This window comes from Misgurnus anguillicaudatus, chromosome 5, assembly GCF_027580225.2.
Source record: "Misgurnus anguillicaudatus chromosome 5, ASM2758022v2, whole genome shotgun sequence".
NCBI classification, from domain to species: Eukaryota; Metazoa; Chordata; class Actinopteri; order Cypriniformes; family Cobitidae; genus Misgurnus; species Misgurnus anguillicaudatus.
In genome coordinates this window covers 11121780-11147376 of record NC_073341.2, presented here as the reverse complement: position 1 = coordinate 11147376, position 25597 = coordinate 11121780, and the positions used below count along the sequence as shown (strand labels likewise).

The 25597-nt window shown below is 40.7% G+C and overlaps 1 long non-coding RNA gene and 1 pseudogene across 1 annotated transcript; one reads left to right on the top strand and one right to left on the bottom strand.

Annotated features, from left to right (window-relative positions):
• The first annotated feature begins 11337 nt into the window (after window positions 1–11337).
• LOC141363866 (uncharacterized) lies at window positions 11338–15673 on the top strand (annotated as a pseudogene).
• Window positions 15674–17681: 2008 nt separating this feature from the next.
• Window positions 17682–25194, bottom strand: LOC141363909 (uncharacterized). Its single transcript, XR_012369555.1, has 3 exons — window positions 25134–25194; window positions 24865–24976; window positions 17682–18843 (listed from the first exon to the last, which is right to left on the bottom strand). It is a non-coding gene; the product is annotated as an uncharacterized lncRNA (long non-coding RNA).
• Window positions 25195–25597: the final 403 nt, after the last annotated feature.

The window sequence follows — 25597 nt, the reverse complement described above, 5'->3', positions numbered from 1 at the left end:
TTAAACAATTTCTTTCTTTTTTTTCTATTTCTGCAACTTTTCTTTCCCCGGGGAATTCTAAACACCACCTTCTGTTTGTTTACAGTGTGCTTACTTCAGCGTTTAACTGGTTGGTTGTTTTGAACCTTCAGGGTTTCTCTCCCTGTCGCTGTTTCAGTACACTGGGTAAATTCACAGTGTATATATATATATATATATATATATATATATATATATATATATACACAACTACAATACAATATAATACAATTGCTTTAGCACATCAAACACAAAAACCCTGCATAATATACAAAGCATACACAGAATAAAATTTTTTGGTTTCTACACAAATATAGTAAAATCTTTCGGGTGATCCCCAGGATCCCCTTCAGCTACTGGGGGACTCGAACCCTCCATTCGGCTGACTGACAGTTATTGGGGGACTCGAACCCACTCAATTCAACTGTCCAACAGACATTGGGGACTCGAACCCACAATTCTGTTCTTGGGCGACACTGTAGGACTCAAACCAATTCAGCTGTCCCCTTTTCTTATGGTAAATAACAAATCAAATTACCAATCAGAAACTCACCCAATTCAATGAGTCTGAGTCGTCTTCTTAGCTTCAGATTCGGTCAATCCCAAGATCACCAGCCGAGGAGACCTAAATGCCGGCCTGGCGAGGAATTTTCACCACCCAGGACTTTCTTCGAATTCCTAGAACTCGGCCGTCGACGGGCTTCGGCATGTCTCCTCCACTGTTGATCACTGGATGTGTTGGAATCCGGCTCGAAGGACCAAAATGTCAGGTTTAAAATATTTACGAACCTTAACAAAAATAAGACACACTCAGACCACGAATGAGGTTATAATATTCTGCAGGGAGAACCCAGATTGAAATGTCTCATCAGGGAACATTCAAACTGTCTCTCGAATTGAGTCTTCCTGCGGGACTGTTTTTATTTAGGTTTTAATTAACTCCATTCATTCCGAAGGTCGAACCTCACAGACTTTCACAATTGTAACAACACCACACATTTAATAGGATTAAATAGGATTTATTACATTTTACCAAAACAAGATAGTAACTTGATGATGCAGCTTGATTATGCAGTTACCAAAGGTCATATGAGTCCAGTTGATAAGAGATACTACTGATTTAAACCAATGGCGTTATGTTGATATATCATAAAAATCCAGCGGATTATGCCTCTAGGGGACTTTGTGCTTCTGAGATCCTGTCAACAAATTGGCTTTCGGGTCCCGAATTCTTGTGGAAGGCAGAAGTTTCTGAGGAATTCTTTCCAACAATTGACCTACTGTGTAGGAGCCTAAATGCAGTTATTTGATAAATAATTTTAATTTATGTGTTAAATAGTAATTTTCATCATTCTTTTATGTGGAGAAAATTGAAGGACATATTTACAGTATTTACAGTTTAATGTAGTTAATATTTACAGTTATGCAATAAGTTAATTGTGTAATTATCTAAAATGTATGTGGATAATTTATAGTGCATTTATATTATTTGGGGATATTTTGAGAGTAATAACTGTTAATGCATGTTTACCTTTGAAATGCACGGATCTTTGATTACTAATACTCTCGCGAGAGTGGTAAACGGAAGTTGTGACGTTTTACTAATAATAAGTCAGGCAGGCGGATGGAGCCGCATAGTTTTTTGACCTTTCTTTCTCTCTCTTTGATCGTTAAATAATCACTTTTATTTACTGTAATATTCCTGTGCTGAAGTTTTTGTTGCAAGTAAAGGATACAGTTTTTTATACGAGTGGTATTGTGGATTATTGGATGTGGATTGTGGACGAAGGGAGTGGATAAAGCGTCAAGCTAGCGCTTCATTTATTGGAAACCTACATTTAGTCAAAAAACTTGGCTCTTCACGGATTATTGGACTTTGGAAAAGGCTTGACTTGAGACAAAGGACGGAAGGAGGAAACTTACACAGTGAATCTGTAAGTTGTTTCGTTGATTGCTGTGGCGGATCGTAACTTAAATGCACGAGGAGTGCGGTTGCTCTGCGCGCCGCCGTAGATATATAAATAAATAAAAAGACGCCGTTCGGCTGAACGACGAAGTGAAACGCAGTGTGTGTGCGTTAATCTCAATATACGGTTTTGACATTTGCACTATTTAAGTGTGGAAACATTCACTCGTTATGGATGAACAAGACAGTGAAAAACGGACAGTAAAAATGACTGAGAAGGCTGTAGAAGAACACAAGTCTAGACAACTTCATGCACGCAGGTATAAGCTATCCCAGCTAACAAGCATGGTAAAGCATATTGAGCAATTAATGGAAGATGATGCAAATGCTGACATCGTTAAAAAAAAATTGCGTGTGGATTTCAGTGGTTTGCAGCAATAATTTTCTGACTTAAATTCTAGTTTGAGAAAATTTATGTCTGAAGAAGACTTCCTGGATGATCAAAAGAATTGGTTTGATCTTAAAAATAAGTCAATAAATGATTTCTTCTGGAAATGTGAGGAATGGATGAAAGAGGTCATGAAACGCTCTGAGCAGGCTGCAGAGACTGATAAACACGTAATGCCCACAGACAGTAGGTCTACATCATCAAAAACCACCACAAAACGCTCAAGCAGACCTGGATCACGATGTGGAAGTGTGTCATCATCATCTTCAGTCAGAATAAAGGCAGAAATGGAGCGTGCTTCATTAAAGGCAAAGGCTGCAGCATTAAGAGAGAAGCTAGCCATAGAAAAGGAAGAAGCAGACTGGCATGCAGAAAAAAGACGCCGAGAAGCTGAGCTGCAAGCAGAAGAAAAGCGGCGAGAGGCGGAGTTTGAGGCTGAGCAAAAAAGAATAGAGGTTGCGATAAAGGCTAGAAAGGAGATGCATGCAATGCAGACTGCTCTTGCTGAGTCAGATGCAAAAATGGAAGTTTTGCAAAAATACGAATGCACACAAGCATCCGAGAGCAGTATAGAAGCTAAAGAACGGATCGCTGAAACAAAGGTGAACAGCACCTACCAACCACCAGTACAGCACACACGGCCTACGTCCAACTTCAAAACTAATGTTCAGTTAGCAAAGCCGCAAAGAGCCCTGCCTGCATCAAACATGGACCTCAATGATGGACCTGTGCTTGATAGTTTATGTAAGGCTCTCTCACAGCAAGTTGATGTCACTGAGTACCTTGTGAAGAATCACAAGGCCACATTACTCCCTGAACTCACCATTCCAACATTCAAGGGTGATCCACTTGAGTATAAATCCTTTATCAGATCTATTGAACATGGAGTTGAAGGTCGCACTGGTGACAGTCGTGATCGCCTACAGTTTTTGTTGCAGTACACAAGTGGACAACCACATGAGTTGGTAAAAAGCTGCATTCACATGGAACCCTCAGCAGGTTATGCTAAAGCGAAAGAATTGCTGAAGGAGTTTTTTGGTGATGACTACAAGATAGCAGAAGCCTACATAAAGGAGGCTTTGGATTGGCAGACAATCAAATCAGAAGATGGCGCTGCACTTCAGTCTTTTGCATTGTTCCTCACAGGCTGCTGCAACATTATGACTGATATAAGCTACATGGAAGACTTGGACAATACCGCTAACATAAAGGCACTGGCTAACAAGTTGCCATATAAACTAAAAGAAGCATGGAGAAAGTCTGCATGCGACCTACAAGAAAAAACAAGAAATAGAGTGAAGTTCAAGGATTTTGTCGAATTTGTCAACAAGCAAGTTAGATATATCTTACACCCACTCTATGGGAACATACAAGAAACCACCACCAGGCCAAAACACACAGTACAGCAGAGAGCAAACCTACAATATGCAGAGTCACTCAAACCAAAGAAAGTATTTACAGCAGCTATTGTCTCATCCCAGACTGAAAACAAATTCAAAATTGAAAATGAATTCAAAATTGAAAATGACAAACAACTAACACCAAAAACACAAAATGTCTCAGTGGACGCAAACAGCAAGCCTTGTGTTTATTGTAAGGGAGAGCAACACAGTCTCACAGTTTGCAGAAAACTCAAGAACAAGCCGCATAAAGAAAAGATTGATTTCCTGCGAAGCAAGGGTCTGTGTTTTGCATGTTTGAAACATGGTCATATGAGTAACAGCTGTAAAGAGAAAACTCAATGCCAAGAATGCTCTCGACTTCATCCCACACTGCTGCACATGAACACTAAAGGCTTGCGAGAAGAAACGGCAAGCGAGCGTTGTGAACAGCAATCTGTTTCAAGTGCCCTTGTACACATGAAAGAAACTTTTACTGTCATCGGGGCCGGTAAGGAAAACTGTGCTCTTGCAATCATTCCAGTGTGTGTCAAAGCACAAAAGGGAACCAAAACGCTGACAACGTACGCATTTTTGGATCCAGGTAGCTCTGCTACTTTCGCTACGGAGTCATTAATAAACCAACTGGGTATGAACGGACGCAATACAAGCATCTTGTTGCAAACAATGGGGAATGAATCTATTGTTAACACTTGCATTGTGAATGGAATGGAAATCAGTAGCTTGGATGGTAACCACTTTATTGAGCTCTCAGAGGTATTTTCACAGAAAAACATCCCTGTAACCAAAGACAATATTCCCCGTCAAGAGGATGTTGACAGTTGGCCTCATCTAAAGCAGGTAAAACTTCCCACTATCCAAGCAGAGGTTGGATTACTCATAGGAGCAAATGTTCCCAAGGCGATGGAGCCACTGCAGGTGATAAGCAGCGTGGATGACGGCCCATATGCCGTAAGAACAATTTTAGGCTGGACAGTAAATGGGCCACTCAGAGGTGGAAACGAGATGAGGGAGACAAACACATTGACAGGAGTCACCACCAATCGCATCTCAGTAGCCAAGCTAGAAGAGCTCTGGCAACTGCAGTTCAAGCAGGACTTTCCTGACGCTGGACAAAGCGAAGACCTTGAAATGTCCAAAGATGATTACCAGTTTATGGACATGGTGTCTCAGTCCTCAAAACTTGTGGATGGTCATTACAGTGTTTGCCTGCCGGTAAAGAACAAGTCATTGTGCATGCCAAACAACAGATCAGTCGCAGAGCAACGTGTGTTGAATCTACGGAAAAGATTCTCCAGAGATGTCAATTTTCATGCAGAATACGTTGCATTTATGGACGACATCCTCAAAAAGGGCTACGCAGTAAAGCTGGATAGCATTGAACATCAACCAACTGAGGGACGAACATGGTATTTGCCTCATCACGGAGTTAGACATCCAGTTAAACAAAAGCTGCGTGTTGTTTTTGATTGTGGAGCCGGCTTTCAAGGAACATCGCTGAACCAACAGCTCCTGCAGGGACCGGACCTAACAAGCTCCCTGGTGGGGGTCCTCTTAAGGTTCCGACAAGAGACAGTTGCAGTCATGGCTGATGTAGAGGCTATGTTCCACCAGGTCAGAGTCAGCAATGAAGACACTGATTTCCTCAGGTTTCTTTGGTGGCCCAATGGGAACTACGAGCAGGCGCTTGTCGAACATAAAATGTTGGTCCACATTTTCGGCGCGACGTCTTCCCCAAGTATTGCAACCTTTGCACTACAGAAATGTGCAACAGATTTTGAGGAAGAATTTGGTCAAGAAGCTGCCAAAACAGTGAAGAAAAATTTTTATGTAGACGATTGTCTTAAGTCAGTTACAGATGAAGACACGGCAATAACACTTTGCACTGACTTGAGGAGCATGTTGTCAAAAGGTGGATTTCGACTAACAAAATGGTCGAGTAACAGTCGAAGGGTGCTCAGCTCCATTCCTGAAGAGGAAAAGGCCCAGGGTTTTCAGGATTTGGATTTGGATGCAGATAACTTGCCTATGGAGAGAGCACTGGGAATCCAGTGGTGTACAGAAACGGATCAGTTCAAGTTCAAAATCAACCTCAATGTACGACCACACACTAGGAGGGGCCTGCTTTCCCTTGTCTGTTCCATCTTTGATCCATTGGGTTTTCTTGCCCCAGTGGTATTGCCTGCCAAAAGAATCTTGCAAGACTTATGCCGGCAGAAGTATAGCTGGGATGAAGAACTGCCTGATAATGTCATCAAGAGTTGGAAAAAGTGGATGTTTGATTTGCAACAGCTTGAGACCTTTGGAGTTGACAGATGTGTTAAGCCAAAGCAGTTTGGTGCGCCAGTCTTTGCACAGTTACATCATTTCGCTGATGCTAGTGAAGACGCATATGGAACAACAAGCTACCTACTGCTACGCACTGCAAGTGGTGAAGCTCAATCCACCTTGATTATGGCAAAGGCAAGAGTTGCGCCTTTAAAGTCCCCAACCATACCAAGAATGGAATTAACTGCAGCCACAGTTGCCATCAAGATGGACAAGCTTCTGAAGAAAGAGTTGGAGCTGGAACTTAGTGAATCAATTTTTTGGACAGATAGCACGGCTGTGCTGAAGTATCTGAACAGCGAAGGTACAAGATTCAAGACTTTCGTTGCAAATAGGATCACAACAATCCTGGAGCACTCTCAGACTTCACAGTGGAGATACGTGAATACCAATCTGAATCCTGCTGATTACGTCTCGAGAGGACAGACTGTTGAAGCGTTCTTGAAAAGTGAAAGCTGGATTTCAGGACCAAGTTTCCTGCTTTGTGCACAAGACCAGTGGCCCAGAAATCCAGATCCTGGAATGCTAGACATTGATGACTCTGAGGTTAAAAAGGTAGTTCAAGCACATGTTATTCAGACGCAAGAGCTCAAAGATGCTACGGAACAGCTGATGACATACTACTCATCTTGGACAAAACTAAAACGCGCTGTGGCTTGGTTTCTGAAATTTAAAGATCTGCTTAAGGAACTGAAAGAAAAGAGAAAGGAACTAAACTCACACGGAGAAAGCAGAATTAATCAGTTCAAGAAAGCTTTCAAAGGAACACACCTAACCTGTGAAGATTTGATTGTAGCAGAAAGAGAAATTGTGAAATACTGTCAAAAACAAAGATTCACAGAAGATTTGAGTATGCTTAAGGAACATCAAAGGGTAAAGAAAAGTAGTTCACTTTACAAGCTGAACCCTGTACTTCAAAACGGAGTCATCAGAGTTGGTGGAAGGATGAGCCGCGCAGCAATGCCAGAGGATTCCAAGCAGCAAGCCATCTTGCCGAAAGATTCACACATCACGATGCTTGTGCTGAAGCACATTCATGATGTTACAGCCCATGCTGGGAGAAATCATATGTTGGCACAGCTGCGTCAAAGATTCTGGGTCCCTGGAGCAAACGGCGCTATTAGAAAGTTTTTGTCCAGGTGCATCAGCTGTAAGAAACTACACGGAACTGCCGGTAAGCAAATCATGGCTGATCTACCAAGATGCAGAGTCTTGCCCGACAGTCCTCCATTCACAAAAGTCGGTGTTGACTACTTTGGTCCATTTTTAGTGAAAAGAGGAAGAGGGCAAATAAAGAGATATGGTGTCATCTTTACATGTCTTGCCATACGAGCGGTACATCTAGAAGTCGCATCTTCACTTGACACTGATGCTTGCCTCAATGCAATTAGAAGATTTCTTGCAAGAAGAGGACAAGTCAAAGAGATGTACTCTGATAATGGAACCAATTTCAAGTCGGCTGACAGTGAGTTGAAAAAGTCAATAAAAGAATGGAACACCAGCAAGATAGCAAAGAACTTGCAAGAGAAGGGAGTTCAGTGGCACTTTAATCCGCCAGCAGGTTCTCACCACGGAGGAAGCTGGGAGCGGCTGATCCGCTCAGTGAGAAAAATTTTGAATATCACAGTGAAGGAACAACTTTTGGATGAAGAAGGTCTCCATACCTTGCTGTGTGAAGCTGAGGCCATCATAAACAGCAGGCCAATCACCCAAGCATCTCCAGATCTCAATGATTTAGAGGCCTTAACGCCCAACCACCTGTTGTTACTCAAGGTCAAGCCCGAGTTACCCCCAGGAGTGTTCAGCAAGGATGATCAGTATGCTAATCGCAGATGGAGGCAAGTCCAGTACCTCGCGGATGTCTTCTGGAAACGCTGGTGCAAAGAATATCTGATGCAGCTCCAAGAACGGCAACGATGGTTCACTCCTGGAAGAAACTTCAGTGTTGGTGATGTAGTATTGATTGTGGATGATACATCACCCAGAAATTCATGGCTACTTGGAAAAATTGTGGAGATTTTTCCTGACAAGAAAGGCTTCGTTTGTCAAGTGAAAGTCAAGACTAAGAGCAATGAGCTTTGTCGCCCTATAACAAAGTTATGTCTTCTTCAAGAATCTGAGGACAATGTATAAGCTGTTCCAAAAGGAAGAAAAACCTTATTTTGGACAGGGCGAAGTCCAAGAAGATTTCTTTAGATAGTTTGTTAGTTAGCATGTAGGCTCCTTTAATTTAAGTTTTGAGTAATTGTTTCAAGGACACTGATAACAATTAGGGGCCGGTAATGTAGGAGCCTAAATGCAGTTATTTGATAAATAATTTTAATTTATGTGTTAAATAGTAATTTTCATCATTCTTTTATGTGGAGAAAATTGAAGGACATATTTACAGTATTTACAGTTTAATGTAGTTAATATTTACAGTTATGCAATAAGTTAATTGTGTAATTATCTAAAATGTATGTGGATAATTTATAGTGCATTTATATTATTTGGGGATATTTTGAGAGTAATAACTGTTAATGCATGTTTACCTTTGAAATGCACGGATCTTTGATTACTAATACTCTCGCGAGAGTGGTAAACGGAAGTTGTGACGTTTTACTAATAATAAGTCAGGCAGGCGGATGGAGCCGCATAGTTTTTTGACCTTTCTTTCTCTCTCTTTGATCGTTAAATAATCACTTTTATTTACTGTAATATTCCTGTGCTGAAGTTTTTGTTGCAAGTAAAGGATACAGTTTTTTATACGAGTGGTATTGTGGATTATTGGATGTGGATTGTGGACGAAGGGAGTGGATAAAGCGTCAAGCTAGCGCTTCATTTATTGGAAACCTACATACTGGTTGGTGATCCAGAGGTTAAAGCTGCTACGGCTCTTGTTATAAGAAGTGATGACGGTACAGAAATGCTTGATCGTCTGTCTAGATTTTCATCTTGGACAACTCTTCTTAAAGTAGTCACATGAATGAATAGATTGGGGTTTAAAGAAAAGAGTCCTGATGTTGTAACTGCCAAAGAGCGTGAGAATGCTGCCAAGGTGGTAATAAAGCTTGTTCAACAGCGGCCATTTAGTCAAGAGATGAAGATGCTTCAAGCTGAAGAAAGTCTCCCTTGTTCTAGTCCACTCTTCAATCTTGATCCAATTTTGAGAGAGGGTATACTTTGCGTTGGAGGAAGACTTGGGTCTCTCAGTGAAGAATTTAAGTACCCATTCATTCTGCCGAAGGACAGTCCTATCACTCATCTTATTTTGCTTCATTACCATTCTCAAATATGCCATCAAGGTAAAGGTCAAACTCAGATGGAGCTTAGAGTAAATGGCTTTTGGATTATTGGCTGTAGCAAGTTGGTTGCCAAGTTAATAAACAGCTGTGTGCAATGCAGAAGAGTGAGACGTCCAGTTGAAGAACAACGTATGGCGGAGCTTCCTAAGGAGCAAGTGGAAGCATCCGCTCCGTTTACGTATTGTGGAATGGATTGTTTTGGACCTTTTACTGTTAAAAAGAATTGTAAAGAGTACAAGAGATATGGCCTAATATTCACATGCTTTTACTCCCGAGCTGTCCACCTGGAAATGTTGGAAGATCTTTCTACAGACTCATTCATTAATGCCCTGCGGTGCTTGATTAGCCTGAGAGGAGCTGTGTGTAAACTCTATTGTGATCAAGGCACACATTTCATTGGAGCCAAAAATGAATTGAGGAAAGCACTTAAACAATGTGATGACCATGCCTTTCGGACATTCATGGCTGAAAAGCAATGTGAGTTTGTTTTCAACTCTGGCGGTGTTTGGGAGACTTGATGATGCTTGTCTCAGAACACTCTTTTATGAGGCTATGTCCATTGTAAACAGTCGTCCTTTAACAGTTGACGGAATAAATGATCCCAATTCTCTTGAGCCCTTAACACCAAATCATTTGATTCAGATGAAATCAAAGATTGCTCTTCCTCCTCCAGGGGAATTTGTAAGAGAGGACATGTATGGTACCAAGCGCTAGCGTCGTATTCAATATCTGATTGAACAATTCTGGAGCCGGTGGAAGAGAGAGTATCTTTCAAACCTAACCCTGCGACAGAAGTGGCATAAGATACGACGTAATCTTCAAGTGGATGATGTAGTTTTGATAAAAGAAGATCTCCTTCCAAGAAATCAGTGGCAACTGGGACGAATATTGGAAACAACTGTGGACAGTGATGGATTGGTACGAAGAGTGAAAGTGCGAGTTAGTGAACGGAAATCAATAGGAAAGCATGATGTTCAATTTAAATCTTCAGTTATAGAAAGACCAGTTCAAAAGTTAGTGCTTCTGCTTAAAAGTGAAAGACGAGTTTAGTGAAAATGACAGGAAATAAACACATTTGTATATGTATGTTTGACCTAATCATATTAATATAATTTTATACTTACTTGCATATGTTGGTTTACGGCCCTTAAGATTGAAATCATGTATGATCTTACGAGGTTGGTTTTAATCATGTCATGATTGGTGGGAGTGTAAGGGACCACTTAAAATACTGTATTTATGTATTTTATGCAAGTATGAATTAGGTCATGAATTATTAAATACATTTGTGTAATTAATTTTGTAACTTGATTCACAATACAAATTTATGTCTTTGTACTTGGTGTATGTGAATTGCAAACGGAAGCTCACTGATATTTGTGTTGAAATTGTCCTCTTCAGGCACCGTAGGGAACAGGTGCACAAGTAATCACGATGAGATGGCAGGTGGACATATATGCTAGACGCCAGTTGTTTGAGTTGCTATTTTAATGTGTATTTTTTACACTTCGTATCATGTGAATGAAATTGGATGCACGGTTAATGTTGACGACAGGATTATGATATCTGGTTTGCACTCCTTGGAGAGCGTAGCAAGGTATGTTGATCGATTAATGAAATGAACATATCAATGAATGTTTGTGTAATGTTTGTGATGTCTATTCAGCAATTTGATGTTTGAATATGAATTTATCTTTTGCATAGTTTTCACGGTGCTGTGGGGTGTCGCAACTCGACGCACTGATGTATTAAATAAAGACGCTGTTTGGATACATCGTGTTGTCTCGTATGGTGAATTGAAACAAAACTTCACGCATCAGTTGAGGCTCTCGGGTCCAAAGGTTTGTTCTTTTCATTCTCATACTCGCACACACACAATGATTAACATGCAATCAGACACTTAAAGCTCTTCTGTTTCCATTAACACACACTTTGCACGGTTCACACACACAAATAGCCGCTCTGTTGGTTGTCCAGTGGTTAACTGCAGTAGTGTTTCTTTTTGGCAGGCTATGTGGAGAGCCTCCTTTTATAGCCAGCTCTGAGGAGAAACTTTCTGAGATGATTATGAAGGGAGGGCTCACTTTCTCTAACCCTGTGTGGCGCACCATTAGTGATGCAGGTTAGAGTTGTCTCTGATATCTGTTTATATTTTCCTAAACCCCTGATGATAATGTCTAAACATCAGAAAAATATCAGTCAATACATGTTTGAGGGAAATATACACTCACCTAAAGGATTATTAGGAACACCATACTAATACTGTGTTTGACTCCCTTTCGCCATCAGAACTGCCTTAATTCTACATGGCATTGATTCAACAAGGTGCTGAAACATTCTTTAGAAATGTTGTCACATATTGATAAGATAGCATCTTGCAGTTGATGGAGATTTGTGGGATGCACATCCAGGGCACGAAGCTCCCGTTCCACCACATCCCAAAGATGCTCTATTGGGTTAAGATCTGGTGACTGTGGGGGCCATTTTAGTACAGTGAACTCATTGTTATGTTCAAGAAACCAATTTTAAATGATTCAAGCTTTGCCCCATGGTGCATTATCCTGCTGGAAGTAGCCATCAGAGGATGGGTACATGGTGGTCATAAAGGGATGGACATGGTCAGAAACAATGCTCAGGTAGGCCGTGCATTTAAACGATGAAAACATCCCCCACACCATTACACCACCACCACCAAGCCTGCACAGTGGTAACAAGGCATGATGGATCCATGTTCTCATTCTGTTTACAGCAAATTCTGACTCTACCATTTGAATGTCTTAACAGAAATTGAGACTCATCAGACCAGACAACATTTTTCCAGTCTTCAACTGTCCAATTTTGGTGAGCTTGTGCAAATTCTAGCCTCTTTTTCCTATTTGTAGTGGAGATGAGTGGTACCCGGTGGGGTGGTGCGTGTTGTGGCTTCACAAATGCTTTGCTGCATACCTCGGTTGTAACGAGTGGTTATTTCAGTCAAAGTTGCTCTTCTATCAGCTTGAACCAGTCATCCCATTCTTCTCTGACCTCTAGCATTAACAAGGCATTTTCGCTCACAGGACTGCTGCATACTGGATGTTTTTCCCTTTTTACACCATTCACACCATGGTTGTGCGTGAAAATCCCAGTAACTGAGCAGAATTACTCAGACCAGCCCGTATGGCACCAACAACCATGTCATGCTCAAAATTGCTTAAGTCCCCTTTCTTTCCCATTCTGACATTAAGTTTGGAGTTCAGGAGATTGTCTTGACCAGGACCACACCCCTAAATGCATTGAAGCAACTGCCATGTGATTGGTTGATTAGATAATTGCATTAATGATGATGTTCCTAATAATCCTTTAGGTGAGTGTACACACCCTATGGATGTGACAAAAAAGTTACTAGTTTTTGGGAGAAAGCATACTGTGTAGGAATTGAAAAAAATGCAAACTAGAGGCATTATATATATGTATATATATGTAATGTGTGCATATTTGAAGAAAACAACATTATGAAGTTGACATATCTCTGTTATGGGTGTAAGAATTAAAAAAACTGTGCTTACCTAACTATGAAAAATTGCGTTAAGAATTTTTAGAGACCTTGCATGGGTATTTACACCACCAAATATTGATATCTGAGTAAAAATATATTTTTTCCAATGGTAAGGCTGACATTTGCATGGAACTGCCCGTAACATTTTTGTGTTCTGTCTTATAGCTAAAAATGTATCGCGATGTCTGTTAAAAGTTGATCCGGCTCACCGTGTTACAGCCAGTGAGCTGCTAGATAACCCTTGAATTTCGGTAAGAGGACTCAATCACTCTCTTCCCCTGTGAAAATGAGGTCTTGAATTTTATATTCTAGATTTAGAAAAAATGTAATTCTCTTCAGTTTGGCAAATGACAAAAAATTGTCACTGTTTTAAAGGGGGATACATCCACCACAACGTGCACTAACGTCCTTGAACTCATGCGTACGTTTCAGGACTCACGAAACGACGAAGAAACTGTAGAGATGAGTGATAGACTGCAGGGCCTTTCTGTCATATCCACTCAGGACGAAGGATCAGGGCCTAGAACCTCAGAGGAGCTCTCAGACGCCCAAACACATTCTGTGGAGGACGTAACAGACAGGAGTGATCCCTCCGCCCCAAACAAGAAGGTAATAAACCGGATATCACGATGGACACTTTAGCTAAAAAAAGTGATCATCAAATTCTCAAAAGTTTTTAGCATATGAACTATAAGAAAGTAAGACTCAAATATATAGTAGAAGAGCCTAACTAATATCACTGGTGTTCATAATTCTGGAACAGGGTGTCCAGTACTGATTTCAGTCTTGGGTGCTAATTGGCAACCTAATGAATTAATCGTAAATATAAATTATTGCTTTTTTTAATTAATTTGGGTCTTTTAAAGAGCTTGTACAGTATTGTAGACGTGCATCATGCCTCCAAAAAGCCTTTAAATGTGACAGTATTCACATGCATTTCCCAACATACCAATATGTCTGCCATAAATAAGAAGTGTAAATGTCTCATTTATTTTTTCATGTGCTGGATTGTATCCTTATAGCCTCTGAAGAAAAAAGTGTCAGCGTCATCATCTAACGCTTCAAAGAAGAGCACAACGCTCGCAAAGGCCTACAGCTCTCCGATTGCATTCAAAACACCGGTCAGTCATTCACCTAGTCTTATTAAAATGTAACACCTGCTGCTTGCTGCTTTGCATGTGACTGCAAAAGAAATATGTATCAAAGAAAAAATATTTTGTCCATTATAAGGTGTGTGAAAATTCATGGTTGGAATTCTTGACAACAATCTGCATGTTCTTTAAACTACCACTAGATGGTGCTAAGATAACCCTGCTCCAACAGCTGTTAGAAAAGGCAGGAGTTGTATAGAACAGATATTTGCCTTGCGGAACATCATCGAACAGTGCAGAATGCCAAAGACAACTCCATGTGAACTTTATAGATTTTAAGAAAGCATTTGATAGTGTACACAGAGATAGCTTGTGGCACATATTGAGGGCTTACGGAATCCCAAAACACCTGGTGAAGCTTATTAAAAGCTTTTACAAAAACTACAGCTGTTGTGTGGGTGGAAGCGACATTTGGTTTGAGGTAACGACCGGTGTCCGACAAGGCTGCGCGATGTCTGCATTACTCTTGAATCTTGTCATTGACTGGGTAATGCGACGCTCAACAGAGACAGGACATACCGGCATCATATGGACCACCACCACACCTGGGGAACGATAGGCACTCTGGCCCAAGACTGACAAAAGTGGAGAAATTTTGTTGCTGCCCTATGCGCCTTCGGCGTTAAGGGCAGTAAGTAACAGCTGTCACACACTACATAGCACCGTCCAGCACAGTGCACTGTGTCTTGTTTCATGCTTTTGTGAGATGAATGAGCGTGTCTTTTCTTCGCAGTCCCACACAGGTAACAAACCCTCTGCTCAGTCGGGCACAAAGAACTACACCAAGGACTCCAACTCGGGATCCTGCATCAAACCGTCATCGCCAGCAAATGCAGTAGCCATAGCATACAACTCAAGCAAGCACGAAGAGTACGTCCCCACGCCCCTCCACTGCTTCTATCCCCCATTCAGCCAACCCAGGCTTTGGCCTCCAGGCTCAAAAACGCAGCTAGACTTCATCAGAGACCGGTTGAATGGTCATATTGAGTGCCAATGGTGACGAATGCTTTTCCAGGGATCCACTGGGCTGTGTCGGGCCTGTTGGAGTGACTTCTAAGCCAGAATACAACAAATCAAAACTAAAAACTATACAAATCAGAACTTTAGTTTTTTACTCACATGAAACTGTGACCGTTTTCTTACAGTAATTTTAAGCAAATTCTTGAAGTGACAGTTCAGCTAAAATAATTCTGATAGTTGTACATGAAAAAAGTCAATTTCATCATACGGAAAATACATCATAAACATTCCCTACATTTTTTCTTCTGTGTTATGCGGATAAAAGTAAAGTCACACAGGTTTAAAACAAATTCTTTTTAAAGATTGGGTGAACAACTCAATTGTATATTGCTCTTTGTATGAATTGGACTTCTTTTGAGAATGATCTATTAATTTTTTTCAGTCTGTCCTCAGACTCACAGAATTTAACTAAATGGAGGTGAAAGTAAACCGACATGCTGCTTTAGTTTGATGGATGTGGAACAGATGAACTCATCACTGTAAAAGCCCTGCATGGCATGATATCGATTTGCCTGCTCGTGACATGTTAGAAAAAGTGCACAAGTCATCTTGAAGCACCTTGAACTGCTACTAGAGAATAAAAAGAAGTTTACATGTTTCTTTGAATGTATTGGTTGCAACAGGGTTAATAGCTGTAGCTCTCCGTTTTGCAATGAAGCCAAACAGAAATCTCCAATCAAAACATAGTATCTAGCTCATTTAAATGAATGCTTATGCCACATCAGTACAGTACATCCAACAGTGAGGTGACTTTAATGTTAGCTGTTGGTACAGAATGAGCGCTGAGTGCCTGGACACCATGAAGAGGGCAGGATTGGGAGTCAAAGTGCAGGGTCTCTAATCTTGTTGAGAGCAGCAGGGGATACAGTGAGTACTGCACCACTCAAGCACTAGTCTCTCTAGTAAAGAGAAAATAATCCCCAAGATGGGTACAATATTAAAATAGTCAAGCAGAACTCAGAGACTATTGTAATCCTGCCATTTGTATTGAGGGAGTGTGAGTGCATGTGTGTACGTGGACATTTTTTGATGAAGGCTGAAGGCCGAAACCCTTTTAAGTTTCATAAGCATGGGCACATTATTACTATGGTGACACTTTACAATAAGGTTGGATGTATTTTTTAACAAGAGCATAGACTCATATCCTTAGACAAGCATTTAAAGAGGGATGAGCAATACCACAAAGACTACCTGGCTTTCATGAAAGACATAATAGCAAGAGGCAATGCTGAAAAGGTCCCAGAGATGCAGTTAAACAATCAGCCAGCATGGTATACCTCATCATGGGGTTTACAACCCGCAGAAGCCAGGCAAGATTCGCATTGTCTTTGATTGCTCTGCAAGATTTCAGAATACTTCTCTGAATGAACATCTACTGACTGGGCCTGGTTCTCTTCTTGAAGAGCTGGAAGTCGCGGCAGGAAGAGTGGCATCTGGTGGAGGCTTCTGTGAATTACAGGGAAGTTTCAGCTTTGAGGTTTGCCTTAACATAGCATGTTTTTAGTAACAATCAAGGCTGTTTAAAGTCACCGTGACCTACCTCTCTATCGAGAATGTAGCGCCTGAAGCACTTCAGGGACTTGGTGGTGATGTCCTCCTCCTCCTTCATCACTAGCCACTGCTTTGTAGAGGTGTACGCGTCTCCTGCGCCATTTCCTCTCTTGGCCGGTCCCAGCTTGTGCAGGCTGCCGCATCTCGAGGAAAGTGAACGACCTGAGGCGGCCCTGCCCATGAATTGCCCTGTCCACGTTGACCTCGAGGTAGCAGGAGACCGAACAGCTGCACATACCTCAGGAGGAGGTCCTTCACCCACCGGTCATTAATGGGTTTTTTTTTTCGGGATGTCACACTTGTGTCAAAAAAGCTTAGCTTGGGCAGCAATTGATCTATCTTCTTCCTGTAGGAAACAGCCTGTTATAATCATCATAATGATAAAAAATGACCATGACAAATACAGAAGGTCATGATTCAGGTTAGGGGTTTTACAGTCACAGTGAGCAAATTTGAATATCTGTGTACACATTATAAATGCACAAAGTCAGGTGAAAATTTAAATGATACTTATTTCCCCCACTGTACAGTATTTTACATGAGGTGATAGAGATTTATAGGCTTTTGGTCATAGTGTGGCAATTAAAAATAAAAGTAATATTGAAAATAACTTTTATATCAAAAAAAAAAAAAAAATTATTCTAACATGCTGGCAGAGCATTACAACCAGCATTAGAGGCGTTGCATTTTGATTTTGAAATTAAGACCCCACAGGAACCCTGATAAATGTAACAAAATATTTACATTTAAAGCTAGGGTAGGTAAAGTTTTACAATGGGTAACAGGTATCTTCACACCCTGATAGCAATCATGATCAAAGTAATCTGATTTAAACAAACATGTCTTCTATGGAAGTTTTAAGACCAACAAATGTTAACCAACTGCATGTATTACACACTACACAAACCCTGCTTGCACAAGCCAAAGCACATTTGAATCTGCCAGTTATGAACATTCTACATTCATACATTCTTAAATCTTATATGTGGGACCGTACTCCCAAAAGTGGCAATTTAACTGCAACATTTGAATAACAAATATATGAAGAGTTTGGTTCCAAAACGCAATAAATCCATTTTGACAAATTTTGGTAAAAACGTGTTTTCTATACCAAGAAAGTGGCAAGATGAAAACAACTATTTTCTGTTACAAACTTTCACACAGCATCTTTAGGTTATAAAAACATGAAAAATTCAAATCCATAAGTTGATTTTCAAAGATTTATTATAAAAACGGATAATTTTTTCCACAAAATGCAATAAATCCATGACAAGTTTTTATTCAAAATGCTATAAATCTATTGAATCAATAGCCTATATAAATGTGCATTCATCTTTGCCATGTTATATTCATTTAGTTGACTAGTTGTACACACTAATTAAAAATATAAACATTAATGTCATTAATCAAAACACTTACTTTGTCATATTAAGATCACTGTCATTGCGGTTACTTGACGTCTTCGCTTAACGTCTTTCACAGAGATCAGCTGTAAAATGTTTTTGGTCCTGCTCGATTTTGGTTGACTTTGAGTAAAATTATGGAAAGTTTTTCATAAGATCCTCTGGGGTCAATGTTTTAGAATGAGAAGCTTGATGCTGTCGGGAGAACAAGCACCCGTCTCCCGAGTGCCTCTCGCGGAAATTATTAGATGTTGATGGCTTACGTTTCTTTCTCATCACAGAAAACCATCACAGGTTTATCAATGCAATTAAATTATTATTTTGTTTTGTTTGTTGATCACAAAGTAGTTGAGGAAAACTAGGACTCCGTGTACTCAGCGCGCCGCCATGTTTGTTTACATTGCGTGAAAGGTGCGCTGTGGGATTTATTGCGTTCTGTAAAAAAGGGGGAGTGGCGTTTATCGCATTTTGGGAAAAAAGGGAGAAAAGATGACAGAATAACACGGCGGATATTGGATTTTGCGTAAAATTAAGAATTTACTTTTAACTACTGACCTGATATAATGCTGATTTTGGCAGTAACTTATTTTTTTCAAAAATGGCGTTTATCGCGTTTTGGAACCAAACTCTTCATATATTCTCCTCTGCCAATTTTTTAAACAGTATTTACCACTATCCTCCAGTGGTCTTCTGTATCTGGCTGGCCGCCGTACTGGTCTTCGGGAAGGTTCTTTATCACTCTCCAGGTTTGAAGTAACGGTTGCCTGGTTTGACTTGAGTCTGGCTTCCTCATAGTTTTCTGTAAAGAACATGGCAGCTTGTTTTGACCAGAATGACTATTAAATAAAGATGCACCGATTGCAATTATCTTGGCAGATTCCGTTTTTTTTTCTGTAGGTGTGGCCTGCCGATACTGATTTTTTTGCCAATTCCAATTTTCTTTCTAAGAAATGTTAGCTTAGCGTAGCGTAGCAGAGGTTCTACCAGGAAACTCGAATGTTACGTCATTCATTTCACAAGGCGCAATCAATCACCCTGAGAGTATATAAGGCTTGTACTCATCTGTCTTTGCGTTCGCAGATACTGATGCCAGCATTTACAAGCTCGATGTTCAGTGCATATGTACACTAAAGCGTTGTTACCTGTAAACACGCCGATTCAAATGATGAGTGATTTTATCGGGCATTCGAACTGTTTTCCTGGGATTTTCTCATCTCGTTTCGTTTCACCTGCACCATCGCGAGGAGCTCTCACAGAAGGTTAAAGACTTAAAAAGGGAAGTTTTCAAGCTTCCTTAAAAGTGTGTCACCCTGCAGTACACAGGGAAGGATACCACCGGCCGTTTCTTTTATGAACAGTGCAAGAACATTTGGATGATCTGTAAAGTGTAACCATAATATTAATTGACTGTCGCACACTCTGAACGCCCGCAGCAGATGTCACTAATCATTATTGATTGGCGAAGCGCTGCACCTGCACGCTGGGAGTCGCCGTGCCGGCTTTGGAGGGAATGCTGAAGTTTGTTTTCTCCCTCATCACAGGATCTTTGTCTTTCATCTACAATACCAAATGCTCCGCTTATTATTGGTTTTAAACTGTACGCGAATGTTTTGTGAAGCAAAGACATGGAATCGACTTGGATGAAGAGACTATTGCTCGCGAAATTTCACACATTAAATTCCGCGTGTATGCAATGCATGACATGCTGCAAACAGGCTAATGACGCGGTCTAATGTTCGCGTGTTTCATGGAATAAGGAATGCGCAAAGTATACGAGCTTCATCTGAACTGTCCCTTTCAGTGTTTCCCTAAAACATCAATAATATAAGGTACTATTTATTCATGTAACAGGTCTTGCAACGTCCTATTCCTGCTACGGTACTACAATGCAAGTTGCTTAATGCCTAACAGTATTCATGCAAACTGTTCATATCAAATGCAAATATTCACGTTAGATCTTCACTCACCTGACCCTAATTACAGACTTTAAGGATACGGGGATACGCTATTTTACGAACTTTAAATTTTATGGTAGGATACACCATTAATATATCATTGGAGAATAAATCCTGGTCATACAGCGTAAAGTTTTCAAGCACACATTTTGTTGCTGAGCAAATCGTAAGTGTGTGTGTGGTCGAATGGCAACAGTAATGCATATTGTCAATTTTGAGCACGGGGTTCAGCATAAATGTTTCCATCTAAAGCTTTGTGCTTTAAGATCTTCAGTTATGCACATGTATAAAGTACGAGAATGCATCAACTTTTAACTGTACTTTTCAAATGAGACTTTATTCCAGATCTCAGTCAACTTCTTATCCGAGCTCTATGTATTTGGATTATCTTCTCCTAAGGTAAGCTCTCTTATTCATTATGCTGGATTGGCTGATAGTGCACAGTACATGCTTTTACAACCGAAAGATAGCAATGACTATGTCTTACAGCGCAATATGGAGACGGAGCGATGTTGTGTGGTGTCTTTAATACAATTACGTGCTTTGGTGTTATTCCTGAGGGCTTGCCGTTGTTTTGATCGGTGTGCATTATGTGGATGTCTCAACAAAGTTGAGCCTGTAAACCCTCATGTCGAGTTTGTTTGTATGCAGTAGACCTCACTTAAAGTTGAAAAACGCGCGCCTTGCCTCTTCAAGAATACTACTGGATGCATCAGTTTATACCATTAAGTGCATTGTGCTTTAATTGGCGACGCAGGCATACAGAATATGCGTATGGGTAGGCTACAGCGGATGTCTGGATACTGGTTTGAAGATGTAATGTGACTGCTAGCTTTAAATCACATCACGTAATTCCTATTTAAAGTGCTGTTGAACGTTGGCAACAAAAATGGTGGTGCCACCAGCTATACAGAATACAAACACAATTCCTTCTTGTTTTAGCATGGAACCCAATGGAAATAATGTCTAAATATTTCTTCGAGTGGTGTTATGTTCGAATATAGTGGTGTTCGATTATCTTATGTGTTTCAACTATTTAATTCTAATCGTCATATGCTGTTTTAATGAATTCCAACATGACTGGAGAAATGGAATGCATCTGAAATAACTTGTTTCTAATTTAATTCAATGTTTTGTTTAAAGCCTGGAATATACCACAGGATTTTTTCACTCTGACAAGATTATAGCAGCAAACGCATTGTGCGGTGATCATGCTGAATTTCTGATACTGTCAGAAAACTATAGTAGGCTATCTTGGACAAAAGACCAGGAAAACGTCCATCTTTGAACTTCTCCCACCGTACGACACTGTATCACCGACAAAGAGCCACGATCATAGAAATCTGATGATTGTTTCACGATGGAAATCTTTCGTCTGGGAAAGCAAAAAATCATGCAGTTATGATTCTAAATGATAACTTCATAAGGAACTTTGTCTGGAATTAGAAGTGTACAATCTACTTGCTCTGCATCCTCAAGAAAATAGCGAAACATGCATCAACTTTCCATATAACCACATTACACCGGCTGCTAGGATTTAAAACATTATAACAGCGCGGCTGCTACACGAGGGCTCTTTATCGACTTCCAGGAACTCTAATTGCATACGGCTGCAAGGATTTGAACATGCATAATTGCTACATGTACTGTACAAGACTTTAGCTTTCGTTAGCACTGGGCCGTGCACACTTGCCGCGTGCACGCAGGTTGTCACGTTTCACGTCCGCAGTCGTGTATGGTGCGGCTTCGATCATTTCTGGATTGCCAGCGTGGTGGAGGATCTTTCAACAAATAATTCAGAACTCTTAAGTGCACATCATGTAAGACTATTTGCACAAAACCGTTACGTTTAATCATGCTATTATGGTTAGTCAAAATTTAAGCTGTAAACTTTCATCTAGAAGGCTATTACGTTCGGAGTACATCCATCTATCAACTGCACAACCCTACTGGTACCGCGCCTCAGTTTTTGGGGGGTCTTAATTTACATCGTAAACAGAGAATTGTATATAATCACCTGTGTCATGGCGAAGCAAGCAAGAAAAGGCAATGGGTTATTTCTTAAACCCAAAAGTGCACAAAGCAGAACCAGAATGAAGACCAGAATACAGACTAAAAAGTGATGACGGCAAACTACACTCGACAAAGGACAACTGAAACACAAGGACTATATATTCATGTGGGTAAACAAGATATCAAGACACACCTGGGGAAACAATCTAGAACAAGGACCAACGAACTACAAGAACTACAGACATGGATGAATTACAGAACTTCAAATAAAGAGTACAAGACTGGGGAAACCCAAGACACGACAGTGACACCGTGCAATCTTTAGCATCAGTCAGATTTGTTTGTAACCATATAATCTTCTCCCTACTTTTATAATGACAATATTAAAGCATGCATACACCAATTGTGTCTCTTCATCAGGAGCCGAGCTCCTTATTTCATTGTGTGCAGGAAACCACAATGACGGTCAATTCAATATCGGCAAGCAGTAATCAAGGTATGTTTAAGCAAACTACTGGTGGTGGTGGTGTATTTGACCATGCTAAATCATGGCCTTTGCCGTTTATATCATTTCTCACTCTGGCATAACGTTGCCTTCTGCGGCCTACGCGGCCTCTCTGCTATCAAGCCTAACGTGGCAGCCTTCTACGGATATCCTCTACTGCTGATATTACGTTCGACATTTATGGACATGTTTATGGTATGTACCTTTTATCAATACTGGTGGTGGTGAATCTTATTGCAAGCTAACCTGTTGGCTTTTCCTACTGGGCATATCGTTGCCTTCTACGGCCTATGCGGCCTATCTAACCCTGGCATATCTTTGCCCTTCATGGCCTACACAGCCTCTCTCAACACGGCATATCGTTGCCTTCTATGGCCATGCGGCCTTTCTCACTCGGCATATCGTTGCCTTCTATGGCCTACGCGGCCTATCTCTATCTGGCATATCGTTGCCTTCTATGGCCTACGCGGCCTATCTCTATCTGGCATATCGTTGCCTCCTATGGCCTACGCGGCCTATTTCTCTGGCATATCGTTGCCTTCCAAAGGCCAAAGCGGCATTTTCTCACTAGGCATATCGTTGCTTTCTATGGCCTACGCGGCCTATCTCTGTCTGGCATATCGTTGCCTTCTAAAGCCTACGCGGCTTTTTCCCACTAGGCATATTGTTGCCTTCTACGGCCTACGCGGCCTACTTCTCCAGCCTATCTCTATCTGGCATATCGTTGCCTCCTATGGCCTACGCGGCCTATTTCTCTGGCATATCGTTGCCTTCCAAAGGCCCAAGCGGCTTTTTCTCACTAGGCATATCGTTGCTTTCTATGGCCTACGCGGCCTATCTCTGTCTGGCATATCGTTGCCTTCTAAAGCCTATGCGGCCTTTTCCCACTAGGCATATTGTTGCCTTCTACGGCCTACGCGGCCTATCTTTCAGCCTATCTCTCCAGCCTATCTCTCTCTGGCATATTGCTGCCTTCTATGGCCTAAGCAGCAATCCCATGGCCTCTTACGGCATACGTCAATGTCAGTAGATAACAATTTCTCTTATCTGTTTCAGGAGCCTCAAAGAAACACTGGTGGGTACCGATCATCGTGATCAATTTTTGGGGATTAGATTCTGGCCTGTCTTCATCTTCAGACAGGAACCGCAAGAATCCGTGACCCCCGGATTTGAACTATGGTCGGGGCCTACGCCAAAGAAATATACTGTGTTACATTCCAACCTTGGTTGCTAACTACTGTTAAATAAACGCATATCAATTCTTAACCTATCTTCGAGTCTTTCTGGTAGAAATGTTAGCTTAGCGTAGCGTAGCAGAGGTTCTACCAGGAAACTCGAATGTTACGTCATTCATTTCACAAGGCGCAATCAATCACCCTGAGAGTATATAAGGCTTGTACTCATCTGTCTTTGCGTTCGCAGATACTGATGCCAGCATTTACAACCCACCCTCCCTACCACCATCACCAGGTCGGTTCCGTCCATACTTGAGGGGGATTAGATTCTGGCCTGTCTTCATCTTCAGACAGGAACCGCAAGAATCCGTGACCCCCGGATTTGAACTATGGTCGGGGCCTACGCCAAAGAAATATACTGTGTTACATTCCAACCTTGGTTGCTAACTACTGTTAAATAAACTCATATCAATTCTTAACCTATCTTCGAGTCTTTCTGGTAGAACTACACTTCTCTGTCATGAAAATATTTTTTATGATGGTCTTCTTTCATTTGAAAAGATCTCAAAATAAAGTGCTCTCAAACTTAGTCAAGCTTACTGACATTATGTTAGATGTCCAAATATCAGTTGGTCAGCTGGTTAGAAGCATAATCTGAACAGATTAATTAGTAGGCTACTCCACCTCCTACTTGTCTGGACATCATCAACTATATTGTTGAATCAACATGGTTCAAACAACAGATGTGCAGCACAGTTACTATATTTTCAGGAAACAGTCGTGACAAGCTAGTTAGTTTCTCCCAACACTACACATTGTACTATAGTAGTTCAGCAGCGAGTTATGTTGTTGTTCTGGAAACGAATCCCCAGCAGAGTCCTGCACACGAGCAAGTGAACTGGTGGAAAAATATCAACGTGTCCTTTGCGGATGTGGGCCAAGAACCAATATAGGGATGGGCAGACTGTACAGGAGTTCGGGTTACGTCTTTATGTAAAACAGATCACATTTACTGGTACCGAATGAACTTAATGCAGCTGTTGGATAATGAGTCAAGAGCTCAAAATTGGAATGTCGTGAGAACTGTGTCTGCCAATTTCGGTCTCTGGAAGGTCGATCGGTGCATCTCCAGTATTAAACATGATAATGTAAAAAAATCAAATCATAAATACCTGCATAAACCAGAACAGATGCCAAGTGTTTTGACCACATGGCAGGATCTGGAACGTCTCTGCGCTTAACTTTGGCTGTAAAGTTTTTTCGAGGCCAATAGCAATATATACCCTGTTAAAAAAAGATTTTCATGTCAACAGGCATTAGCTTACAATGTTGATTTAGTGAAGATTATTCACACAACACTATATTCACATTTGCAATCAGAGATGAATTGATCAAGTAATCAGACATCAATAAATATCACCAAATTTTCTATAAAAAATACCTCATTTGTTGTTTCAAGCCAGTTGGAAGGAACAACATCAACTGTATTGTCTTGGGGGAACTTAAGGCCACAAAATGACACCTTCGCAAAACTGCTCTAAAAATATCATACGTCAATATTTTCTTTCATTTTAAACGATGCTATCTTTTAGAACTACTTCTGCCTGAAACATACATATCAAATATTAATATAATTTGTGAAAATTTTAACCCTTTATATGCCTGTTTGTTTACATTAGCCCATGTTTTTTTAACAGAAAAAACAAAAAAACTAAATATTTTCCAAAAAACACATTTGAACCACCATGTGATTATTATTATTATTATACCCTGAGATGGGTCAAAGATTGGAAGCAACATTGATTTTCATGCATTGTTATTTTTTGAACAGGGTCAGATTTTATAAAAAACTTCCTTAAGTGTTCCTAAGGCCACAAAATGACACCTTCCCAAAAACTGCTCTAA